Raw genomic sequence first — 26684 nt, 5'->3', positions numbered from 1 at the left:
ATAGCTTTCCTTCTTCTTGTTGCGCTTGTACCTTGCCTGAAGCACTGCTATTTTACCATCCTTTTGATTGGATGACTTGTATCCTTCTACTACTTACATTCAAAGAACTACTTTTTTGCTCTCCGCACTCCACAGAGTTACATGCATTTTCTTGTTCTGTCCCCTATCTGCTCGAGAGCGCTCAAGTTTTAGAATTTCATGAGTCAGTACTAATTAGTTTAACTGCTATCACAAGCAGTGCCATGAAATGACCTCTGACGCTGTGTAAATCACAGGAAGTGACATCATTTGATCTGTCAAAATGATGACTTCATGGAAAAAACCTTCAAGGTTATAAGCGCATGTATTCTGAGTTACACTCATCTCTTTAATGTGACATGCAACTCACTGAGCTGTATTACCAGGGCTGTAATTTCTGCTATGAAAAGTTATTTCTGTGGCAGAAATTTTGCAAAGCTTATTTACATTGCTCTCTTTCTACTGAGCAGAACTTTCCTCACGAGTCATAGGGTTATTTATGTGAGTTATACATAATGAACTTAACTGCTTGAGAAAGACACCAGTCTCTGCTGGTCCTCTTTGTCACTTTATATTTAGCTTCTGGATGCAACCCTTCTGATAGCTGCATCACTTCCAGCTGGAGCATTACAGTAACTGGGATCATGCAGTCTTTTTAGACACTACCTCTTGACCAATGGCTTTTCTCATAATGTGCGTTTGCTCTCCCCCAGAACCTAAGATGAAACAGAGCACAATGGTTGCTCTTACAAAAGACTAAAAAAGTATTCTTTTGTAAGGGACTCTACCGTGACTGCAAAAAGGATGCTGGACATATCTTTATTAGGTAACCATGCACAGCATTGCAACCTCTCAAAAGGTTGTTTTTACTGATGCTCATTCCATGTTGTGACTAAAGCACTGGCCTAGTTAGTTCAGCGTCTACACCCTTCTTTATTCCAATTCACTTGTACCCACATTTCCTCAGCTCTATTTTTAGCAACATATCTAAAGCTGGAAGTGCATATCTGAGGGTACAATTGACATAGCTCTTGTAGTTGTTATCAGTATTAGACTTTTGCCTTTAGAAGTTTGATTTATGTCCGAAACTTTGCAAAGCAACTATCCTAGTAGAACTCTTCCAGTCCATTGTGTTTGCTGGTTGGTGCCTGATTGAGACAGGAGTCCTTTTGATGGTTTGCCTCTTGTGAAAGGTTGTTCTGATAACGATATTATTTCTAGCTTACTTTATTTTAATGTGAAATAAACAGTATCTTGTCTGACTACATACATAATCTTTTACTTTAACACACCTGTAGTAGTTCAAAGAAAACTCGAAAACATATGCACTCTGTCTAGACCTCAAGGATGTATGAATAGATGGAGGAATTCATCTAGTGAATAAGATCAGATATATTTTCACATTATCCAATACCTTTTAACACTTTAGGTATTAAAGGGCATTTAACTTTTTCATCTTTTTAATGACAACCACTGAACATTGTTTTAGATCCACTTTTTAAAGAATCCACCTTGCACGGACTTCTTGTCTTTGTGGTGTTATACTGCGGTATCTGTTATGTCTGTGCTTAATATATTTAGAGATCATGTTCAAGATAGAAATGAAATGATGAAGCCAAATTAGATTGTTTCTTGTTCATTGGGTCTAATACTTTTGTTCCACATTATGTCATGGAAATATAAGTGATACCTCTGTTTAAATCAAATTTCATACACTTCTAAGTTTCAGACGGTTTCTGGTTAGTCAGTTTGTGTTCTTTAAGGGGGGGTCATGAATTTGCAATGTGGTACAGCACCTTTTTTAACCTTAACTTTTAGAGAAACGTCTACTAATGCAGGATATTCACAACAAAAGCATTAACCCACTGGCCTGTTTTACATAAAATAAAAATCTGGACTATTAACGCAAATCAGACCTATGGCCAGATTGCACAAATATGGCTCCAGCAAGTGCATTAGCTCTGTCAAACATCTTAAAAAGCAGTCTGTGACCAATTAAGTACTCCATTTGTTCTTGCTGCAAATGTGTTTTGGAGCAGAGTATTTGGTTAACAAAAATGTACAAATCTGATTCCTGTTTCTCCATTTCTGTCTTTTTGCTTTCTCCTTCTTCCTTTTATCTGTCCCCTTCACTACCTCCATTCCCGGACACATAAATGCTGCGTTTTCTTTTCCCTTGCTACAGCCCATAATGTTTTCACAGTTGTATACATACTTCACGCATGCAGTGAGAACACAGGCACGGCCAGAATCAAGCCACATCAGATTCCCAAAACTTCCATCCAGGGAGGGGCAAAGCAGTGGTCAGCATTGGAAACTCCTCCCTCAGGAATAAAATAATCTGCACATACATAAGCACAGTCACCACCTGTCCCTGACCTAGCCAGAGCAGGTTTGGCAGCTGCCGGAAAGCACACTGCCGGGTGAGGTCCCAGCGCTCCCAGGAAGAGAGCAGGGGCGGGCTTTTGATTGTCGTCTCTGTCCTAGGACCGGAAGAATAGGGTGATCTGCAAAACTGCACTCACTCTCTGCAGGCAGTGTAGTTGCTGCGCCAACACCAGATCACATACCTAACCCAGGCAGGCTGCATGATGACATCTGCGACACTGAGCTGTGGACAAAGACTGGCCCAGGCAGGCCAAAATGACCCTTACTATATGAACGAAAGGCACAGCCACATCCCCTAACACCACCAGGGCAGGTACATGTTGTGCCGCCGGCAGCACCTGGGCCTCTGCTGGTCAGACTAAGGCCTGGTCATGTGATGCATAAGACTTGAGGTTTCTGCTGCTCTGTTCCTTCTGCGCAGCTTTAACAGCACATTTGAAGTAGTTTTCTGTTACTCATTGCTCTCTTTCTTCACTGAAAGAACACAGCAGCCAATAAATGTTTAAATAACAAAAAACTACCTGACGCAACATTCCTAGTAGTCCATAACCTGACCGATCCCAGGACTACTGTCTATAAAAATGTCTCTGTCTCCTTAGTCCTTCCTCTTTCTTTGCCATAACAGAACAAGACAAGAACCGAATCTTCAACTCCAATCAGGAATATTGCCTTGAAATGAAACTGTTTGCTGTCCAACTCCTAGGCTCACGGAAGCTCTGGATTTTCATGCACCTTTGTTATTGAAACCTACTAGAGAAAAAACACACCGCTAATATCCCACATTGAATATGTAAAATGGGAGGGAAGAGCAGATTAGATACAAGATATCAGATATGCATCACAAACAATGATAACATCACTAACAACCAAATGAATAGCAAACTTTCTTAAAATACGTACTTAATAAGGGTGGAATAATCCTTGCCTCCGTGTCCTTAATAGAATTGAAAATTCTTGATGCCACAGCTAGAATTATTTTTTTTATGGCAGGACTGGAGGCTCCGGTTTATGCTAGTTCAAAGTTGATCCACCACAACAGAAGCTACATCCACAAAAGGTTTAAAAGACTTAGAGCCCATAGCACCTCTTACAGAATGCGCTCCAAAAGAGGAGATGTCTACACCCACTTCTGTCAACAGCCATCTGACCCATCTAGCCAATGTGGCTAATGAGACTAGAGAAAATAGTCTCTCTAAGGAAATGAGTAATTGCCCCTGAGCATCCATGCAAAATTCTTGAGTGCAATCTTCAGTGCTTGTAAAATGCTTTTAGTCATTTTACAACACATAATTTGGTTTATCAGGAAAAGCTGGATATGATACATATCTAAGAGCAGTCTTAGTACGTCTGGAAATGGTAAAGGTGACCCCTGTAGGAGTAAATACTCTACCTGTGAAATCAAGGGCTCTCACATCCGATACTATTCTACATGAAATAAGACATAATAGTATCATGAGTTTGGCCGACAGTTGTTTGCGTGATAAGTCTTCCTTACATGGCCAATTTTGTACAAACCTAAGCACAATACCTACGTCCCATAAAATCGTACATTTAGGTTGAGGGGGTTTGACCATCCTAATGCCCCTTAAAAGTTTGCAAACCAAAGTGTGCTCACCCACTGGTTTACCTTCAACATGAGGATGTCCTGCTGAAAGAGCCGATCTGAAGTTATTGATAGTCCTATAAGCCAAACCTTGTGTTGCTAAGTCTGATAAAAAATTGATACTCATACAAATGTGGGCCCCCAGTGGATCACCGCACCAACCCACCCATCGCTGCCAGGAAGCCTCATATCTCTTATGGGTGAAAGGTGCTCAAGACTGGAATAAAAAGAAGATAGCCTCCCTCAAAACGTCTGCCATTTGCCAGCGTCCCCTAACACACTCCATGCCATGAGGGACAAAAGTCTATGTAGTATCAGAGGATGAGGGAGGAGTCCTGGGTCCAGAAGTAATGAAGGGAATGACGGCAGAAGAATCGGAGAGGCACATGATAGGGACATCACCACCGGGAACCACGACTGAGCCCCCCCAAAGAGGAGTTCCCAAGATGATCTCCGCCCCCTGTCTCCGAACCTGAGAGAGTACTCTCTGAGTCATGCAGAAGGGGGAGAATGCAAACAAGAGATTGTCTGTCCAGACCAGGAAAGCATCTGTCTCCAGGCTAACGGATCCAGTCTCCAACTGTAAAAGTGAGGGAGCTGAGAATTGAGTCAAGACACAAAGAGAACTATTGCACACTCTCCCCCAATGATTTGTCAGAGCCAAGAAAACAGACTGATAAAGTTTCCAGTCACTGCTGTCCCTCAAAAAACGAGAGTTCCAATCCACTACCACATTGGAGCGTCCCGGAATGCATTCCGCCATCACCGATATCTGATGTTGAAGGCAAAAATGCCAAAAATCTTTGGCAATCTCTGCCAACACGTGGGACTTGGTCCTACCCAATCGATTGATGTATCTCACTGCTGAGATGTTGTCCATAAGAAATAGTATGCAACAACTGGCTTTGTGGGGTGATAGAGAGAGAATCAAAAAAGCTCCTGCCAGAAGCTCCAAAAAATTGATGTGCAGGGAGAGTTCCTCTGGAGACCATCTGCTTCCCTTCTCCACTGTTCCACATTGCGCTCCCCACCCCCACTGACTGGCATCTGACTCTATGATTATCTCCAGAGCAGAGGCAAAGATCGCTTTGCCGTTCCAAGCATCCATGTCCTCCAACCACTAAGATATCTCTACCCGGGCTTCGTCCGTCAGAGAAATCTGCTCCGAATAACTCAGCCCTTTGCGAAGATGGAGAATCTTTAGATGTTGAAGGGCCCTGTAATGCAGAGGACCCGGAAATATCGCTTGGACAGATGATGCCAGAAGTCCTACTAATCTCGCCAAGGTCCTCAATGATATAATCGGAGAGACAAGGGCTCTCCATAACTCTCTCTTGATCATAGATCGTTTCACCAGAGGAAGTTTTAACTGCGCTCTGACAGAGTCGACTTGGAAGCCTAAAAATTCTATACAGTGTGAGGGAGTTATGATGATTTATCAGAAACCCCAAATCCTGCATGATTTCAATGGTCCAATTTAGGTGTACGAGAACTAATTCTTTGGTTTGGGTCATGATCAGAATGTCGTCTAGATAAATAATGAGGCGCACGCCTCTCTCGATGAAGAAATTGTACGATGGGCCGCAGAAGTTTGGTGAAACACCATGGGGTTGAGGACAGACCGAAGGGAAGGATTGCGAACTCGAACCACAGGTTTCACCAACAAATCTGCAGGAGTCTGCCATGATGCGCGAAAACTGGTACAGTTGAATAAGCATCTTTGAGGTCTAAATGGACCAGCCAATCCCCTTCTTGCAACAGATCTCTTAAAAGATGAATAACTTCCATCTTGAAATGGCGGTAGACTATGTAAGAATTTAACTCTTTTAGATTGAGAACCAGACAGTAACTTCCTCCTTTCTTTTGCACAAGGAAGATCGTGCTGACAAACCCTGATGGGTGCAGATTTGTTCTTACTATTGCCGTAGAAAGAGAAGCAATTTCGTCATCTGCCACCCTGCTTAGCACTCCGAGCGCAGAGTGTTGCGTACGTCTTTGTCAAAGCTTTTGCGCAACCTCTCCTGGGCATAGAGCGCAACTTCCATAGAGGGCACCCATTCAGTGGATCACGGATGAATAATACTCTCTGAATTAGAAAATACATTATTTTGTACCACCGTCTCCTCAGTAGTGTGATGGGATTTACGTTTTCGCTTACCCGAGACTTTGGGTTCATCTCGTGCCCGTTCGGAATCTGAAGAATGGGAAGCAGAGGATTGTGATTCCTCAGGGCACGCCAACTCGTGGGTGGACAACCTTCCCGGGTTCTCAATGAGATCCTGTTCATATTCATGGTCCCTTAGAACCGAGGTAGCCATCTGTGCCAAAATTTCTACAGAGGATCTAGGTCCTCTAGAAGCTCTCTGGGTGAGACTCATAATGGGGACCTGAGTGTCCATCACCATTGTGTCAGAGTGTCCCCTGCTCATCAGCTCTCTTTGCCCAAATCTCACCAAGGGCTGAGTAAAGGGTTTCAACCCATTTAAAAGGGCTTGATTTACAGAGTCCTGCACTTGATGACCCAGGGTCTGTACAAGTCTTTCCTCATCTGATTTTCATATGGCTCTTCGGCCTCTTCATGAAAGAATTAGTCCTCTTCTGTGTAAAACGCCATATCACTTGATATAAGAGGTATGATGGGGATCGACAGGGGAGAATCAGCCCTTGCAGGTATTAATATGGAGAAACCTTTGACACAAAATGAGAGAAAAACTCTTAAAACGCCCCAAATTGAAAGTGGAGGGAGCACCTGCATCAAATTCCCTCAGTCACAGTGCTTATTCACTTTTACCGACCCGTCGGGCGTTCTCCGGGGTAATTACTTGAAAGTAATGCCACACGTGCTTCCTGCCGACGAGCTTCGAAGCCAGGAAAGACTCAGACCTCATCCACGCATGCACGCAGTTTAGAAATCGAGAGAGGACTAGCCTCTCAATGCCAGCGCTCGTCCGACTTCACAGAGAAGCCGGAAGCACTTGGTGAGGCACGGGGATGCCCCACAGGAGTGTCCCTATGCCTCAGCAGCGTTACTCTGCACTTCTGCGCTCCCTGCTACCGGTCCTGAAGGGGATACGAACAGGCGAGCAAGCGTGGAGCACATTACAACAAACAATGAATGGAGGGAGGAAACCTCCTACTGATCTCAACCCCTGCTCCCGCTCCACGGTCATAAGCAAGAAAAATATCAAATAAATATGCATAAATAAATTGCTTAGCATAAACTGTTGGGTACTTATCTTCTGGTTGCGAGCAGCAAAGAAAGAGGAAGGACTAAGGAGACAGAGACATTTATATGGACAGTAGACCTGGGATTGGTTAGGCTATGGACTACCAGGAATGTTGGGGGGTCAGGTAGTTTTTTGTTATTTAAATGATTATTGGCTGCTGTGTTCTTTCAGTAAAGAAAGAGAAAGCATAAGCCGAAGCCTCCGGTCCTGCCATAGAATTACAGTCTTGTTTAATTAACTATCACACATTCAGTCACACGTGCTTCTAACTTTTCTTCTACCATTGTAATTTCAGCACAACCTGTGATTTTTTTCTGCCTTTCGTTTCATGTGAAAAATGCCTCTGTTTGCTGCAAGAGGTACCATAAATCCATTCATGCACGTTATTCTTTCTCACTGCATACTGCAGTGATGATAGATGAACAACTGAGAGTCAGAAGCCCTTGCAACATGCCACGTTTTTTCTGTAAATGGCTCACGTCATCATCTCTGAAGTTTAGTTCATTTCATGTTGTGATAGGTTAGTGCAATTCTCTGTTCCTACTGACATGTACATTGCGTTCTCATGAAGCTGCTGTGGTGCTTTAAAACAATGCACGTTTTTATAAATGTATGTTTTAAAAAAGCAAATGAACGTTAAATCGACAATCAATCAATCAGCCATTTGTAAAGTGCAGCACTATCACCCCTAAGGATATCTGGGCACTGAGGGAGCTTTGTCTCCATTGAAGAGCCATGTCTTGGGCCTTCTTCTGAAAACCCCCAAGGAGGGAGCTGTCTGGAGGTGGAGGGGCAGATTGTACCAGGACTTGGCTGCGATGAAGAGGAAGGAGCGGCCCCCGCTGTAGGTGCAATGGATGGGGGGGGGGGGGGGGTGCAAGGTTGAGCGTGGCAGAGCGCAGCTGTCTTGCCAGGATGTGGAGGCTTAGTTGGTGGTTGATGTAGGCTGGCCCTTGATTATGCAGAGCTTTGTATGCCAGTATTAGGATTTTGAACTGGTATTTCCTCTGGATTAGGAGCCAGGGGAGGCCCCTTATTTTTTGGCCTGGCTCCATGAACGTCAATTCACCAAAAGGCAAGGGGTAACGGAAGTGACATCACACGCCTTTGACCTTTACGTTCAGTCACACACACATCCTTACACATACATACATAATCATGCATATACACACTCTTACCTGCAGGCATACACACAACATACATTTAAAGGCATTTGTTACTTACGTTGGCTGCCAGGGTGGGTCATATTTCAGCTCTATTTTTATTACACTAATAGTGAATACTACTATTCACTATTAGTGTAATAAAAAACTTGACAAAAAACAAGGAGATTGAAGCCCCCGCTGATGTCCTTAAGGACTAGCTTTCCCTGTGTTCCTGACACTGATTTTGCTCTCTCTGCGCCCAGGGGTTGCAAATGCAGTGCCACGGGTCGCAAGCTAGGGGTCACAGCTGTGACCTCTGGCGACCCCTAAATGACATCCATGGCTCAAGAAAATGACAAACTTGTTGGAGTGTAAATTTAGTAATGCTTTCAGTGACCCAGACGTCAGCAGAAAGGGAGAAATTATGTCTTATGTTAACAATCTAATGTAGAAAGCTGCACTGACACGTATTTTAAAAGTGCTCATGTTTTCATTTGTGGTGGTCACAATTATGCCTCCTGAAAATAACAATGTGCCAATGTGAGCACGTTTGGCCTTATTTGGTCTTCGATTATTTATAAAAGGACAAACATTTAAGAGTTACCATACAAATTAATAACAACAATAACCGAACAGTAGAAATGGCATACATCTAGACTTGACAGGTGAATAAAATCAATCCTTTGTTAATAACATTTGTTTGACCATGAACACACTAGCTAACCCTCTAATTCGAATGGCATGTTTAGCTTTCATGCAAAAGAAAAATCAGACAAAAGTTAATTTGGACAACATCTAGCTATGGCTCTAAAAATAGCGGTTGGTACCTAAAAGAAATGAACAAAAATCTACGATAGAGACAATTTAATTTTGTTATACCTCTCCTGAATGGATCAGCAAGCAGAGACTTCTTCGTCAGTTGGACATTCGTCTGTTCAGCATTGGCAGGGGAAAGTGAAGGGGATTGGCTCACCCATGATTGGGCTCTAAGTCAACTGAATCAACTTAGAAAGGGCATCACACTAAGGAAACGGCATCAATAGCATTAACAAAAGCAATAACTATGCTAGGAAGAAAGGGTATCTGGAACTGCTCTGCTTCTACTAAGTGCTGTTGGGATAAGTCAAATCCACAAAGTATTTTCTTGAACTGTCATTGGTCAGAACATCGGGTGTTCACAGTAGAACCAATAACCATTATTTCTTAAATCTGTAATATAGTTCGACAGTCTTTCACACATGGATGATTGGCTCCTCTTTGTCCGTTACCATCACCAGTTTTCGTCAAGTAACTTTTAGTTGCAAGTATAACTCCAGTCAGTAAACCCATTGTCTTGCCCTGGGAACGTTAGCGTCTTGCGCACCAAAAATATAAATGTATCTATAGCTAGAACATCGCATTACCACAGACAGTTCTCACAAGAACGTTTTAGACATCATCTTTAACATTTAATGTTGCAACATTACAAATCTATTTGGTCAGCACTGTGTGAACAAAGAAAAAGTGTTAATTCTGCATTTTCCGTCCTTCTCTAATTTTCTTCAAAATATCTGCTTCTCAACTTTTCCAATTTAATTTCCTCCCTCCTCTGATAATTTTTCATTTTCTGTTTTTTAATTATATTGTACAATTTGGAAACTTCCATTAGGCAAATGATACAAATTATAATAATCAACAATAGTCTCAACATTATCCCTATGATACCATTCCCAGGTTGCCCAGCCAATTTCCCACAGCAGTAAAACCTTTGCCAACCTTTTCCCAAACCCCAGGTTCTTTTAGAACTTGTAAGTCAGAGTTGATGTTAGTTACATTATTAATAAAGATTTTAATTTCTCTACTGTTATCTGGAATATATATGCAACAATGTTGCGATTTCAGCATTTTACAGACTCCGCCCTCCTTTCCTAAAAGGATGTCTAAAGCAAGGCGGTTCTGAAGAGTCATAGAACATACCGCAGTCATTTCGTGTCCATTAAGACCATGGCTCCAGAAAAAGTAGTCAACATTTTATCCACAATAGTAGATAACTTTTGAATTTTCAAGGAATTTTGAATAATTGCCACTGAGGGAATAATTGCTCAAAATATATCTCCAATTATGCCAGAATAAAATTCTCTCTTTGGTCTAGCAAGGTGTAATTCATTTAGTTTAGGTGTCTTATTTAGTTTCTCAAGTTGATAAACCTTTGGGAAAACAAGTACCAAATAACATGTCCCATACCATCCTCTTGGAAGACAGTAATAGGCATTCTATATATAGATATAGTAAACCCCAGCAATCACTGGGTCTTGTTCATTTAGCAGAAAAGTCCCTTTACTCTGGAAAAGAAACACATGTTGGCATTCACTCATTCCCACAATAAAGTGTCAGTTCTGGATTGTGGTCTGTATATACAAATCTTTCCTACATATTGAAAATCTAAAACTAATTTCCCTTGTGTTTTAGTTTCACTAAATGCTTGGTCATTTCTAAATGTCCTTTTCACTAACCCTTCATCTATTTTCTCTTTCAATGCCTTATTCCAGCCATCAGTTTGATCTAGAAAACTCTTTTCTGTTGGGGTAAGCAAGCATGTGACATTATTCCTGTGCACGTAAGCTGTGCCAAATGATAGTGTAGGTTCAAAGAAACCTCTCACTAATTCTACATTCTTTTCCCTGGCAAGGCTACCCAAGTATTTGATAATAGGAACAAAAGAAAATACTAAATCATGATTTGAGTAAAATACTGTATGTATTCTTGGTCATAAAACCTTGTTAATATAAGACTGCAACTAATTCCATATGTTAGTGGCAAGCTTCGGTAAGTGTTTCCTTCCTCCACTGATGAAGGAATTCACGTGCAAACGTAACATTCTCTCACATTTATTGTCTTGTCATATTCATACAGCAAGCAATAGAAAACATTAGAGGAAAGATCTCCTTGTGAGTTATCTATGTGCTAATATCTCTCATCCTGCTTAAACTTGTCTAATTCTGTAAGTGTAGTAATTTCTACAAATACATTTTTACAGAGAAAGCTCATGCTCACAATCAATAGCAAACATACTGTTGTGCAAACACTTGCTAAGCCAAAACCTATCTATTTACAGCACTTACTGTTCCTAACCTGCTTATTGTCATTATCCATGATCTGCAAGGAATCAGAAAGTAGAAGAAAACCTCAGCTATGCAGCAAAATCACCCCCAAAACAATCTTCAATCTTCTCTGCAGTTATTTGCAGGTTTCAGTCTGTTCTCCACAGCTTCTGTCAGAAGTCAGTAACAGTGGTTAAAGATCAGTTCAGCAGCTTGTCAAATCCGTTTATTTCAAAGTCTTTTCAGGTTATCTTTAATGTCTCTTCCTTTCTCAGATTCACGATCAAAACAAAATGACAAAAATTCACTTTGCCACTCACTAGTTGTTACATACTGTATACCGATTCAGGTCCTGAATATCTTCGATTAGCGACTCATTTCCTTTTCAGTCTTCGATCTTCCCTTAATTCTCCATCACGCAAATCTTCTCTTTTTGTGGTGTTTACTTCTTCTTTGATTGTTGGCACTGTCATTGATTCCTTTCTCTTAACTTGTGATCTTGGCCACCTGTCTTCTTTGAGGGTTCCCTTTGTCAATGCTCTTTTTAGTGCCAGACTTACACCTTCTCCTTGCTCTGCAGGGTTTTGACTTGAAGTACCTGCAAATGGTCTTGGAGGAGTCAGGTCTGTTTGATTTTGTTCTAACTCAACCCCTTCCACCGGGTCAGTCGGCTGCTCTGTCTGCCTTTCCAGATCATCTGCTCCTGGGAGTCCTCCTCTGTTTAGACTCTCCTGCTGCCTCAGTTGAGACTGGTTTAATGTCAATTTCCTGTAAATCCTTAGTCTCGTCTCTTACACGGATACTTGGATTCTCCTCTGTCTGCTCAGAGTCTATTTCTGATTCTCCTGTTTTCTTCTCTACTGCCGGAGTTTGGTTGGATATTGTTAGTACTCTCATCAAATGTGCAAAGATGTTACACAACATACAGGGCTGGCTTATGAGAAGTTAGCAGAATTATCCGAGAAATATGAAGGTAATTTAGAAAAATCTAAACCCTTAATAAGAAGTTACAGATTAGAGTTAAGTACCATAGACATGCAAACATGAGATCACCTGGAATGAGAATGCAAATAAAATAATTAATTACATACATACAAACATGGGGTGCATTAGATAAATGGGAAGGCAGATGGTGAACACTAGTGGAATGCAAGGTGTGCAAAAGCAGGTTAACAACGTGCCTCAGTTTAGAGGTAGAGGGTGTGATGTTCTGGTAGATTAGAGTGGTAATGTCATTGATATGCAATCAATGAAGAAAATGCAGCCATAACATGCGTGCAGAAGTTTTAGACATTGGAGATAGGAATGTTTTTATAATAATGTGAATAATTTGATGCAGAATGGTGGTTTGTTCAGACTGTTGGCAGCGATCAAGTTTACAAACACCCCTTCTGCAGGAATACAGTAATACGGGTTCCACAGCAGATACAGGTCCCACAAAAAATGCAGATTGCACAAGCCTCAATGACACAGCAGCAAGTGATTGTTCCTCAGCAAAACATGAACCAGAGGGCAAATGCAAATGTAAATCAGTTAGTGATACACTTTCCGTTCAGCGATCTGAGTGATGAGGAGTTTTCAGAAACATTTAATAGTGACAGTTCTGATGATGAGGATTGCACGTTAGCAGCATCCTTAGAGGTAGATAAAGGTGGTCCCTATGGAAATGCCAATGTTATAGACGTTTCATTTGTGGTCGACACTGGAGCTGCACATTCCACTGTCAGAACTGCAGAAGTACCAAATGTGCCCTTGTCAGGAAAAATAATTCAGGTGGTAGGAGTAGCAAATAAGCAATTAACAAATCCTGTTACAGAACATGTCCTAGTCAAAATAGGTATATTTGAGGATCAGCACCAATTTGTGGTTTGTGATTCAATTTCTGTTAGCTTGCTAGGTCATGATCTATTGTGTAAGCTAAATTTTTCCATTAGCTGCACACATAATTGAATGGAAATTCAAATAAATGATGAAGAAGAAGCTTCCTGTAAAATTGAAGAACACAACCCACTTATCATATTGTTCCCAATAATGACAGTTAAAGATTTGCCTGATGGGTTGCAAGAGACAGATTTACCAAAGGTTTAGGATTTTCCAGGAAAAAAGATAGGAATCATAAAAGGAGTTGAGGCAGTAAAAATAACAGTCAAGCCAGACGCAGTGTATCTGAAGATACCACCTTATAGCATGACTCCAGAAGTAATTGCGGGAATAACTCATGTAATTGAAAATTTCATTGAACAAGGTGTTCTAAAAGAAATCTTGGAAATCCCATGTAATTACCCTATTTTAGGACTGCGTAAGCCAATGGAAAATACTGCATAGTTCAGGATTTGAGAAAAGTGAACGAGATTGTTGTTTCGTGTTGTACTGTAGTACCAAATCCAGCAGTGATTTTGTTCCAGATTCCTTGTGAAGTGGTATGGTTTACGATCATTGATTTGTGCCAAGCATTTTCCTCAATTTCCCTCCATGAGGATAGCCAATTCGTATTTGCTTTTAAATTTGGAAGCCGTGGTTTCTCATGGTGTCGTACGCCTCAATGGTATACCGAGTCACCATCAATTTTTAATCAGATTTTGAAAAATAATTCAGAGTCCCTGTAGTGCTTTCCTCTTATTTTAGTTTCTAAGCACTAACATAACACAACAGAAATGCACTTCTGAGGTCAAAGAAGCCTTTTATTGTTATTTTATTCTTCCCCAACCACAATGTTTATGAATGAATGACGAATTAGTAGCTTTCAAGTCCGCGTTAATCAAACAAAATATATCAGTTTGCAATATACACAGCAGGTTATATTTATAAGATATTGAATGCAAAGCAAAACAAATACTTCACCGTGTGGGAACTATTTACAGCTACATCTTTCTAAGGTCTGCAAGCTGGGGACCCCTGTCAGCCGCGAGAAAGAGTGTCATCTACCCACACGGGATGCTGGCAACTGGCGCCAAGCTCCAGCACGAGGTCCGGCAGATTCGAATCTGACTCTCTGCAGCCTGTTACATTCGTTACAAAGGTGTGCCCCCTCCCCTCAGACCTGGGAAACTGAGCAAGCCTTTTGGAGACTGGCCAGGTCTCCAAGACTACTCCTGTTCCCAAGCTCAAGGGAAGAGAAACAACGCCCATGTACTCTCTCTTATCAGGTCTAGTCTACTGTGAGAGCAAAACATCTTGGTTCTCTGGTGCAAAAACACAGCTTGGAAAAATACAGAACTATTCTCAACTGCAATGTCTAACTCCACGTTAAAGGCAATGGGCAGCTAACCTAAATATCAAATGCAATGTCATGTTAAAGGCAATAGGCAGCTAACCTAAATATCAAATGCAATGTCTAGTGTCATGTCAAAGCCAATAGGCATCTAAGCTGAATACAAAATGCAATGTCTTATATCATGTCAAAGCCCATAGGCAGCTGAGCTGAATATAGAATGCAATGTATAATATCATGTCAAAGCCAATAGGCAGCGGAGCTGAATATCATGTCAAAGCCAATAGGCAGCGGAGCTGAATATCATGTCAAAGCCAATAGGCAGTTAAGCTGAATACAAAGTGTAATATATGATATCATGTCAAAGCCAATAGGCAGAATATCTAATAGCATGTCAAAGTCAATAGGCAGCTAAATTGAATACATCATGTCAAAGTCAATAGGCATGCAATGTCAAAGCCAATAGGCGGCTAGACTGGATACAGCATGTCAAAGCCAATAGGCAGAATACAGAATGTAATGGCTAATGCAATGTCAAAGCCCATAGGCGGCTAAACTGAATACAGAAAGTAATGGCTAATGCCATGTCAAAGCCAATAGGCACAATACAGAATGTAATGACTAATGCAATGTCAAAGCCCATAGGCGGCTAAACTGAACAAAACATACCATGTGCTACTGGTGAACATTGAGCAACTAATATGCGCAGTGGTGAAACACAAAGTCATTGGTCAAAACAAAACTCCATCAAATAGCAGGACATTCCGCCCTTTGACCAATGAATTTTTGTTTCACATATCTCATATTTCAAACAAACAAAAAAAAAACATTATCAGCAAATCAAATTTCAATGATCAAAGCAATCCCTGTAAAGCAATAGAAGTGAATTAACACATTGATCTCATAACCTTTCACATCAGATACATCTACATAGAAAAGACTGGGCAATTTTTTTTTTTTTTTTTTTTTCTGAATGAGTCTCTAATTCAACAGTGTTAGCAATTTGATGTGGCATGAGTTCTGCTCATGTAAAGGTGCACGGTCCACCTGAAAGGTTTTCTGGAAGGTAAGCAAAAATCAGAGTTCCATACGAGAGGGAAAAAAAAAAAAAACACAGCAAACAAGTTGAACTTGAACTGAAGGCGCAGTTTGCGCAAAATGGATCCATGGTGCTGGCACTTTGCTCAGCCAGGTTCAGGTTGGGGATTCGGTCCCTTCCCCGACCCCACACGCACACACCGGAAGGGGGACCACGCAGCACACTCAGGGACAGTGGCGAAACGTGGTCGGATCTGCAAAAGAAACAAGTATGACTTTTCTTGCAAATAACATTTTTCATTTAAACTGCACCCTTCCTCTTTCTTTCCCTGTTTTATAATCAGCAGGACGTTTTTGGGGCCCTTTGTTATATTCTCTGCAGGTTCTGGAGGGTCACTTGGGGCGTCAGCCAACACATCAGCACTGAGGTTTTTATCTGCTGCACCACAGCTTCCCTTTTCTTGCACTGTCAGAAGGGCTGGGGCAGACTCCTTCTTTACCAAACCTCCATTCACTGCATTTTTGCCAAGTTGGGCCATTCTGTCTCCAATTTGTATGAATGAATCAGATTCTTTTCTAGGTATCAGCATAATTTCGATTTTTCCTTGGTAATTTGCAGCAATCACTCTCCCTAAAACCTGATCAATTTGCCATTTCTGTTCTGGTAACTTTCCTCTCCCCAACTGCTCTGTGACTGCTTGCATGACAGATTGCTTTTGTGCGTGCTGCACAGTTTTTATCAAATCTAGGGGAATGTGCATCTCTCTCATCTCTGCCCACCTGTAAGTGGCCTTTTCACATTTCTGGGGCACCCACATAGTCATCCCCACTAAGGCAGAATTCTGGGTGAACACTTCTCTCTCTGCATTTTTCTCATTAACATCTGCAAGGTAATTGAACCAGTTAGGTACAAGCCATGTGGCTAAAACATTATCAAAGAACCAAAAATCAGCATAAAAATGACACATCTCACGTAGCTCTTGCTTTAAAATCTGACACACATTATACAACTCCATTCCTTCTCCTGTGCCAGAAAACAACATTTCAGTCAATGAATCATTAGTAAAACAAACATGCTTTTTATCTTCAGTAGACACGAATTCAAATGGTGCACACAATTTCATTGATAATTCTTTTACCTGTGGTACTCTAGCCCTGTCTTGCAAGTACCAGATCCATTGTATGATTCTAGCTAGGGGCACTATTTTCTTTCCTTGTTCATGATTTAAATGTACATAAGTATTTCCTTCTTGCACTGCGCAGAAACCTAAAGTCTGCATTATTTCATTTGCCAAATCACAAGCGCGCAGCTGCATATTATTTTTCACAGTGACCATGTACAAAAGTGTTAGGATTTCTCTCAAATGAGGGCTATTCTTTTTCCAAAAATCAAACAAGCTAATGAAACTCGGGGTGTCTTGCTCTAAAATCCTTCCTTTTACTTGTGCATTTTGCAACGGTAACTCGTAAATCACATTCTCGTCCGTGTTATCAGTTAAGGAATGCACTTTGGCTGCCAAAAACCCTGGCTCACACGGAAACTCAGTGCAGCTCGGAGCTGTCTTAACCCCCTCATTACTGGAATGGGACAAGAAAGATTCTTCATTTTTATAACTTTCAGCATAATTTTGAATTATCGTATCCTGGCTAATTTGCTCACGTAAATTCCTATTTTCATGTTCCAACTTCCTACATTTCTCCTGCATTTCTCTGTAAGCAGATAAAGGTATCCAGACCTTTCTGTCATCATTACTTCCAAAACACACGTTTTCTACATATATACAACAGGAATTATTTCTCAAAACATTATCAGGCCTTTTAGCTACACATGCATTTTCTTCTGTAATTCCCCAAACAGAAAACAATTCACAGTTTTTCTTAGCACCATCAGGCAGTTCATCAACACATGTATTCTCAGACATGGTCTGCCGTGCTACTGTGATTCTCCAAACAGAAAACAATTTCTGTAATTCTCCAAACAACAAAAAACAATTACACTTTTAAAGTGTGCACTTAGAAATCTACTAACTCGTCAAACCCCTTCTTAATCACCTCTTAATGACCGACCCCACGACTCCAGGTACCAATTGTAGTGCTTTCCTCTTATTTTAGTTTCTAAGCACTAACATAACACAACAGAAATGCACTTCTGAGGTCAAAGAAGCCTTTTATTGTTATTTTATTCTTCCCCAACCACAATGTTTATGAATGAATGACGAATTAGTAGCTTTCAAGTCCGCGTTAATCAAACAAAATATATCAGTTTGCAATATACACAGCAGGTTATATTTATAAGATATTGAATGCAAAGCAAAACAAATACTTCACCGTGTGGGAACTATTTACAGCTACATCTTTCTAAGGTCTGCAAGCTGGGGACCCCTGTCAGCCGCGAGAAAGAGTGTCATCTACCCACACGGGATGCTGGCAACTGGCGCCAAGCTCCAGCACGAGGTCCGGCAGATTCGAATCTGACTCTCTGCAGCCTGTTACATTCGTTACAAAGGTGTGCCCCCTCCCCTCAGACCTGGGAAACTGAGCAAGCCTTTTGGAGACTGGCCAGGTCTCCAAGACTACTCCTGTTCCCAAGCTCAAGGGAAGAGAAACAACGCCCATGTACTCTCTCTTATCAGGTCTAGTCTACTGTGAGAGCAAAACATCTTGGTTCTCTGGTGCAAAAACACAGCTTGGAAAAATACAGAACTATTCTCAACTGCAATGTCTAACTCCACGTTAAAGGCAATGGGCAGCTAACCTAAATATCAAATGCAATGTCATGTTAAAGGCAATAGGCAGCTAACCTAAATATCAAATGCAATGTCTAGTGTCATGTCAAAGCCAATAGGCATCTAAGCTGAATACAAAATGCAATGTCTTATATCATGTCAAAGCCCATAGGCAGCTGAGCTGAATATAGAATGCAATGTATAATATCATGTCAAAGCCAATAGGCAGCGGAGCTGAATATCATGTCAAAGCCAATAGGCAGCGGAGCTGAATATCATGTCAAAGCCAATAGGCAGTTAAGCTGAATACAAAGTGTAATATATGATATCATGTCAAAGCCAATAGGCAGAATATCTAATAGCATGTCAAAGTCAATAGGCAGCTAAATTGAATACATCATGTCAAAGTCAATAGGCATGCAATGTCAAAGCCAATAGGCGGCTAGACTGGATACAGCATGTCAAAGCCAATAGGCAGAATACAGAATGTAATGGCTAATGCAATGTCAAAGCCCATAGGCGGCTAAACTGAATACAGAAAGTAATGGCTAATGCCATGTCAAAGCCAATAGGCACAATACAGAATGTAATGACTAATGCAATGTCAAAGCCCATAGGCGGCTAAACTGAACAAAACATACCATGTGCTACTGGTGAACATTGAGCAACTAATATGCGCAGTGGTGAAACACAAAGTCATTGGTCAAAACAAAACTCCATCAAATAGCAGGACAGTCCCTTAAAATGCCTTTTAATTCAACTTTGGACTTTTTGTGCGGTACACTGATAATTTGATGGTTGCATTACGTTCATGTGAAGCCTGTGAGAGAGATACAATTGCCCTGTTAAATCATTTAGGAGAGAATGGACATAAAGTTTCCCCAGCAAAGTTGCAGTATTGCCAAAAAGAAGTGAAATACATAGGCCACCACATAGAGAAGGGTGAAAGGAAGGTGTCCCAATACAGAATTTCAGTAATCATGTAGATGAATCCACCAGTAGCACAGAGAAATGTCAGAATGTTTTGGGGAATGGTTGGCTACTACCTCTAGTGGATTCTGAATTTTTCCCTTTTGTCCAAGCCTTTGCTGAGGCTGACACACAAGGATGTGTCTGATTTAGTACCATTTGATGACGCATGGATGAAAGCCTTCCTCAAGCTGAGGGAAAGCCTGTGCCGAGCCCCAGCTCTAGAATGCCTGATTACAACAAATGTTTTTCTTTGTTTTGTTGCGAAAGAGATGGTTGTGCGCTTTCTGTTTTGACACAGTTACACGGAGGTACCAACAGGCCTGTGGCATATGTTTCAGCCACACTTGATCCTATAGCTGCTGCATTGTCTGGCTGTTTAAAAGCTGAGGCAGCTGTGGGTGTCAGTGTTGGACAATGCAAATCAAATGAATTGTCTTGGGTCATTTCCTGGCTGTTTTTGTCCCCCACTCTGTTGAAGTTCTTTTTACCCATACGAAGACTTAGTAACTGACCAATGCTCATTTAACTCGCAATAAACAGGTCAGTTTGGGGTCCCCCAATGTCAACATTAAAGATGTAATATTCTGAATATGGCAACACTCTTACCAATTTCTGTTGAAAATGCAAACAACTGCGAAGATGAGGTGGAGCATGACTATCTCGATGTGACTGAACTGTGCATCAAAACAAGACCTGAAGTTCAAGATACCTCACTAGACGAAAATTATTTTGTCATGTTCATTGATGGCTCCTGTTTAGGAGATACTGATGGAACCCTGATATCTGCTTATGCAGTTTGCAGTCTCAGGAGTGGTAGAGGTTTCATGGCTTCAATGAGTCTTTTCTGCCCAAGAAGCTGAATTGGTTGCTCTTACCAAAGCATGCTGTGCTTCTGAACAGCTTAAAGTGACCATTTTCACTGATAGCAGTATGGGTATGGTTTTGTTCATGATTTCGGACAGATATTGTCCCAGAGAGGCTTTATACCCTCTTCTGGATCACCTATCTGAAACAGTGAAAGGGTTTACCAATTGTTGAAAGCATTACAGTTACCTGTAAAAATTGCAGTTGTCAAATGTGCAGCTCATCAAAAGTCAAATGATTACATTTCGTTAGGCAATGCCTATGCTGACCAAGTAGCACATTATTTTGCTCTTCATGGCACATCCTTTAATGAGGAATGGAGCAATGAGAGCAGCAACAATGAGACAAACCAAAACTTCTTTATGATAGCAATTGAAACTTGAGAAGAAGTCAAAAGATTACAAGAAGAAGTGCCAGAAGAAGAATGAAGGGGTTGGAGCAAAGCAGGTTGTGTTCAAAGAGATGAGGATGATGTTTGGGTTTCCAGTGAAGGAAAAGCAGTGTTGCCCAAAAGTTTGTTTCCCTGATGGCAAGATAATACCATGGCCAGGCTTACATAGGCAGAGATGCAATGATTAGAACATTCAGACAAACATGGTACAACACCCAATTCAGATTGGTTGCAGAAGCAGTGTGTCACAGATGTGTAACATGTCAACAAATGAATGTAGAGAAATGCACTGTATGCAACCTGAGCCACATATGTAGATCAGGAAGTCCTTTCAACAGAATGCAACTTGATTTCATCAAAATGCCTTTGTGCAATGTTTTGAGATATGTTTTGGTGGTGGTGTGTGTCTGCTTGCATTAGGTCGAGTCTTACCCAACTCGCAGAAATGATAGCCTCACAGTTGCAAGGATGCTTTTGAGGGAATTTATACCTCGATTCGGCTTTCCGACTTCTCTGGAATCAGACCAAGGACCTCATTTCAATAACGAAACCATAAAATTATGTGCAGTTTTACAAATTGAGCAAAGATTGTATTGCAGTTAAAGACCAGAAGCCTTAGGATTAGTCGACCAAATGAATGGAATGCTGAAGTCTTGATTGGCAAAAGTGTGTACATCTACAATGTTGAAATGGCCAGATGCATTGCCTCTTGTCCTGATGAGCCTGCACAGCACACCTGACAGAAAGACATGATTGTCCCGTCTTGAAATCATTATGGGGCGTGCAATGAGGTTGCCAGCTCTGCCCACAAATGCACTTGTAAACATTACTGATGATTAAGGGCAGTGGCGGTCCCTTTATTGGTGTGTGGGGGCGTCAACCCTCCTGTTTATATTGTGTTCCAGTGGACAGGCCCCATATTACATATTTACTTTACTTTGCTTAGTTTTGATTACATTTTCTTTGCCCCACATGTGCTGAATGGCTTGGGCAAAGTTTCCATTTCCTACAGGATAGTGCAGTGGGCGAACGTGAGTGGGGGGGGGACTGGGAGCTTGATGACTGACAGGTGAGGCTCCTTGAGGTGAAGTAAGCATGTCAGGTTGGATGGGTGCCTTGTTCTGGCCAGCCTGGCATGCGCACTTAAACCCCACTGTACCGCTGCAGTGTAGGAGCCTGGGGGATTGCTGGCACAGCCCCTAAGTCTCCTACGGAGCATTGGCAGCGCCTGGCTGAGCCAATCATTGCGCTACTCTCATGCTGTTTTCCAACATAAACAGCAAGAGAGCAGCGTCACGATTGGCTCAGGAGCTGCAGTCGAGCTGGTGGTCACAAGTTCCATGCACGCCTGGAGGCATATTCATGACGAGTGTTGTTCTCCATGAGCTGGACGGGATAGTGAGTGAGCCACTTGTGTTGTGGAAGGTGTGCCTCGGCTTGTTAAATAACGTTGGAAGCTATTTAATTTGACCTGACTCACGGGAGACACCCTCTTTATATTGGAGTGTCATTCTTCTCCTGTTACAAAAAGGGGCTCTTGTTTGCCATACCATTTGCTCATGCTTTGTTCTTAGACAAGGCCAAAAGTTCTTATTATTCTTTTAAACATATGACAAAAAAGTGTTTTTTTTTATCGATATATTTTTCAACAAATAGTATTTAAATATAGTGCCTCGCAGGTCACTGCAGGCATTGGGCTGTGCAGTAATAAGTGTTTCACACATTCTGATATATAACTCTCTCATGCATTGCGCCATACATACATTGTGCCCTCACAGCTATAGATAGGAAGTTGTGGCTCAAAAACAAGAGGGACTGAGTCTACCTATTCTCACGGCCAATACTTGAGATATCAGGCGGCACAACAATGCGGTTTATCTCCATCTCTATGTTTCTGGGTTCATTTCGCAGTAAATATCTTCTCTGAATATAAATAAGTCCTAGAGCTCAGATACAGAAGTCCTATAATTTTACTGACAAAAGGTGGATGAATGCTAAGTAGTTAAATGAATGAATGTGTGCAGTACAACTCTTCAAGGTGTTTCTAGCTCCGAGGTTTGGGGGCATACATAGTTATAATAGAGGCAACACTATTCCCTCGGGCCAAGGTCACTGGTATCATCAAACCATTTTCGGCAGTCTTCAACTTAAGAAATCTGCACAAGATGGCAAAAATACGCATATGTTGTACATGCCCACTTTGAATATTTGGGACAAATATGAAAATATGAAGCAGAAAAGGGGTAAATGGAGTTGGTTAGAAATAGTTAATTTTTTTGCAGTTTTATATATTTGACCTGAAGGTATTGGAGCACTATATATGAGCACCAGTTACATTACACAAGGTCACATTCTTTGTGTTTTTAAGCAGTCTGGTCTTCACAGGACCTCTGCAGTGCACATACAGTGCGTACATAAACATACATTTTTACCCTTGGGTAAGGTGACGGCTCAGGCAAGATGACAAGCTTGTACTTGTGCCATTTTTAATAGGCCAGATGCTGTGGAAAATACTAAGGGGGTCATTCTGACCCCGGCCGGCGGCGGAAGCCGCCGGCCTGGCTGGGACCGCCAGAATACCGCTGCGCGGTCAAAAGACCGCCGCGGGTATTCTGGGTTTCCCGCTGGGCTGGCGGGCGACCGCCAGGAGGCCGCCCGCCAGCCCAGCGGGAAACACCCTTCCATGAGGATGCCGGCTCCGAATGGAGCCGGCGGAGTGGAAGGGGTGCGACGGGTGCAGTTACACCCGTCACGATTTTCAGTGTCTGCATGGCAGACACTGAAAATCATGGTGGGGCCCTGTTACGGGGGCCCCTGCAGTGCCCATGCCATTGGCACTGCAGGGGCCCACAGGGGCCCCACGACTCCCCATACCGCCATCCTGTTCCTGGTGGCCAAAACCGCCAGGAACAGGATGGCGGTATGGGGGTCGGAATCCCCATGGCAGCGCAGCAAGCTGCGCCACCATGGAGGATTCCCCAGGGCAGCGGAAAACCGGCGGTACACCACCGGTTTTCCGTTTCTGACCGCGGCTGTACCGCAGCGGGCAGAATGCCCAAGGGAGCACCGCCAGCCTGTTGGCGGTGCTCCCGCGGTCGTTGGCCCTGGCGGATTTTACCGCCAGGGTCAGAATGACCCCCTAAGTTTCAAATGGCAGTACAGAGTGTGACTCGGTCAGGGAAGCATTCAGAATCGGACTGGTTTCTAACTTATCTATAGCGCAGACATCTTGTTTTCTGTTGGGTTGTAATGAACTGTTTTTCCGGCATAGACCCTGGCATACATTTATTGAGGGGCACAGCCCAATCGGATGGACGAAATAGTGGGAAAATGAGCAATGTTTCCCACAGCTGAGATTAAAGTGTGATTTCTTGCTGCTATTGCAGTGAAGGTGTGGGCTTCTTGGGGCATTACCTATCACATAGATGAAAAAGTGGGAAAGGGTAGCTTATTTCGACAGTAGGTTCCTTCTGTCAATAATCCTGACCATTGTTTGGCACAAAATACTTGTAGTACACTCTTAAATCCAGTCACCCAGTGTTAAAAAGACCAACAAAAGAGAGAGCCAGTTGATCTACCCAAGCCCGCATTCCAACAATAACTGGGAATGAGAGATATTGTGACACTATTAAATATATGGGCCCTTAAAATAACAGCCATTATTATCAGCTTTAACATTCCAACTCTCTTCACACAGAAGCCATAACAAATATTCACCGGTTAAAAGAAGTTGAAAGCCCCTGCCGCCAACATAAATGACAGCACTTCTTTTCCCTCAAGCTCTAAAGCACCTCTGAACATTGAAATATTTTATTTTCAAGAGTGTAAAGATTTCCTAACACTGGATGTTGCATGAGCTGTATAGCTACAGGGAGTGTGAGGTTGGATTCTGGTTGGGTGGGGAAGTTATTTTCAGCTGAAATTTATTAGTCTTTTAGGTTCGCATAGCCTTCTGTTCTCAAATCATGGGTAAATTCCCTCATTACTTGTTTTTACTCTCCATGTTATCGAGGCAATTGCTGTCCAGTACTCCAGTCTAGTCCCAGGAGGGCTGGTTCCATGTCAAATTTACAGGATAACCACTCACTAAATAAATGAGTCCCATTTAGGTTATTTGTATGCACATATATCTTGTGTTGATGTCTTCAAAACTGAGAATGGGTCTGGTTTTGCTGGACCTGCGTTGGACACCCCTGAGAGAGGGGGCTTGACGTGACCATAAAGTGTAGTAATGTTGCATTTACAGCACAACCACTTCATTCCACAGGTCAGTTCAAATTTGACAATTGCTTTATTAATCTTTTTGCTTTCTCATATTTGCTTGAAAACTCACCATTTGAACACTCTTTTTTTGAATTTTTTTTCAGGGGGAAGACCCCTCAAACACTACTTATGCCACTCAAGCTCTCTCGCCACAGGGCACTGATCCTGAACTTTCACACCCCACTACTTTGAAATGTCACCATCCGCCACTGACTTAGGGCCTCATTACGAGACTTGCGATGGCGGTCATGATCACCGCCGGTTTGGCGGTCCGACTGCCAAATTAGGAGTTTGACGGTGAGACCACTAAACAAACACGTTCTCCACTGGGAACAATGTTCCAGACGGGCTGACGGCTGTGCAGGTGTGAATCAGCCAGGGTGGTGCTGAACTCAGCACCTCCCTGCTGATTACAACCTTTTTCTCCGCCAGCCTTTTCATGGCTGTTTCACCGCCATGAAAAGGCTGGCGGAGAACAGGTTCAAGGGCCACAGGGGGTCCTCTGCACTGCCCTTGCCCATGGCATGGGCGGTGCAGGGGTTCGCCTGCCCAGCACTCTTATAATGTGCACTGTCTGCTGTGCAGGCAGTGCGCAATAAGAGGGTGCAGGTGCCCCCTGCGGGCGGAAGCATTGCTGTCAGCTTTCTTATGAGCCAGCGACAATGCTGCAGCCACTTTCCCGCTGGGCTCATGGGTGGAAAGCTTGGTTTCCATGAGTCAGCCCAGTGGGGCCGGCAGGGAGGTCACCAGTGAGGCGGCAACCTCCCCACCGAAAGTTCGGCAGACTGGTCTTCCCATCCGCCAAACTCATAATCGGGCCCTAAGTGTTGGATTATTGCAAAGAACTAACTGATGTGGTTTGCTGTTTGTCTCGCCAGGTTGGAGAAGCAACTGCTCAACCACCACAAGAACTGTGCCACGATCTGAGTCTTGGAAACTGAGGTTTGCTCAAGAAGCATGCCCCAGATTGTTCTAGTTACCACGACAGCTGTGAAGTGTGCTGGTCTACCGAACTGGGTACATGCAAGCCACAGATACAAAGTTCCAAGTTCTCTTGATGATACAGTGCCTGTTCCTCAAGGGTTGGTTACAGTGAGAGAAGGGGTCCAGGTTAGCCAAACTGTGAGAACTGGACAAGTGGCTATTGCAGAGCATGCACAGTCTGGTGAAACTCTGAGCACGTCAAAGGCAATCGGGGGTGCAGGAGGGTTGAGTCAGAGTCACTTGACTCCTGCTAACTCGGAAAATAATGAAGTCCCAGTTGTGCCTGTGAAAAGTCCAGACCTAGTGATAAATGTGCCTCCTGCTATGGCTGATGTGACAGAAGGATCAGATCAAAGTGACAGTGCTATTGAAGGTCATGCAGCAAGGAGGTCAAAAAGAAAAAGAGTGCCCAGTCGAAAATATTCAGCTCCTGAATGAACTTATTGCACAGCTAATGATCGGAAGAAGGATTTCAATGGCTTTTGTGCTGATAATTTGAGTCCAGCTGAACATTTTTTAACTTGAAATTGCTTTAGAACTGAACTTTGAAATCTCATTGCCACTTGAAGAACAAAGACATTACTTGCTGGAAGTCCTAAGCAGTGATTACCATATGGTTTAATATTAGAGACATTTGAAACTTTTAGTAATGATTTTTGAACATCTTCCATTAGAAAACAATCTTGATGAACTTTCTAAAAGGTGGAGGACTTTGTAAATAAGTACAACGAATTTTGAGACGTGGACAAGTGGCTATTGCAGAGCATGCACAGT

General features: G+C 42.4%; 1 long non-coding RNA gene across 1 annotated transcript; it reads right to left on the bottom strand.

The window, feature by feature from the left end:
* Positions 1-15618: 15618 nt before the first annotated feature.
* On the bottom strand, positions 15619-19163 carry LOC138288378 (uncharacterized). Its single transcript, XR_011202384.1, has 2 exons — positions 18039-19163; positions 15619-15964 (listed from the first exon to the last, which is right to left on the bottom strand). It is a non-coding gene; the product is annotated as an uncharacterized lncRNA (long non-coding RNA).
* Between the last annotated feature and the right edge of the window lie 7521 nt (positions 19164-26684).

Source organism: Pleurodeles waltl, chromosome 4_1, assembly GCF_031143425.1.
Source record: "Pleurodeles waltl isolate 20211129_DDA chromosome 4_1, aPleWal1.hap1.20221129, whole genome shotgun sequence".
NCBI classification, from domain to species: domain Eukaryota; kingdom Metazoa; phylum Chordata; class Amphibia; order Caudata; family Salamandridae; genus Pleurodeles; species Pleurodeles waltl.
This window is presented reverse-complemented; position numbering and strand designations above follow the sequence as displayed.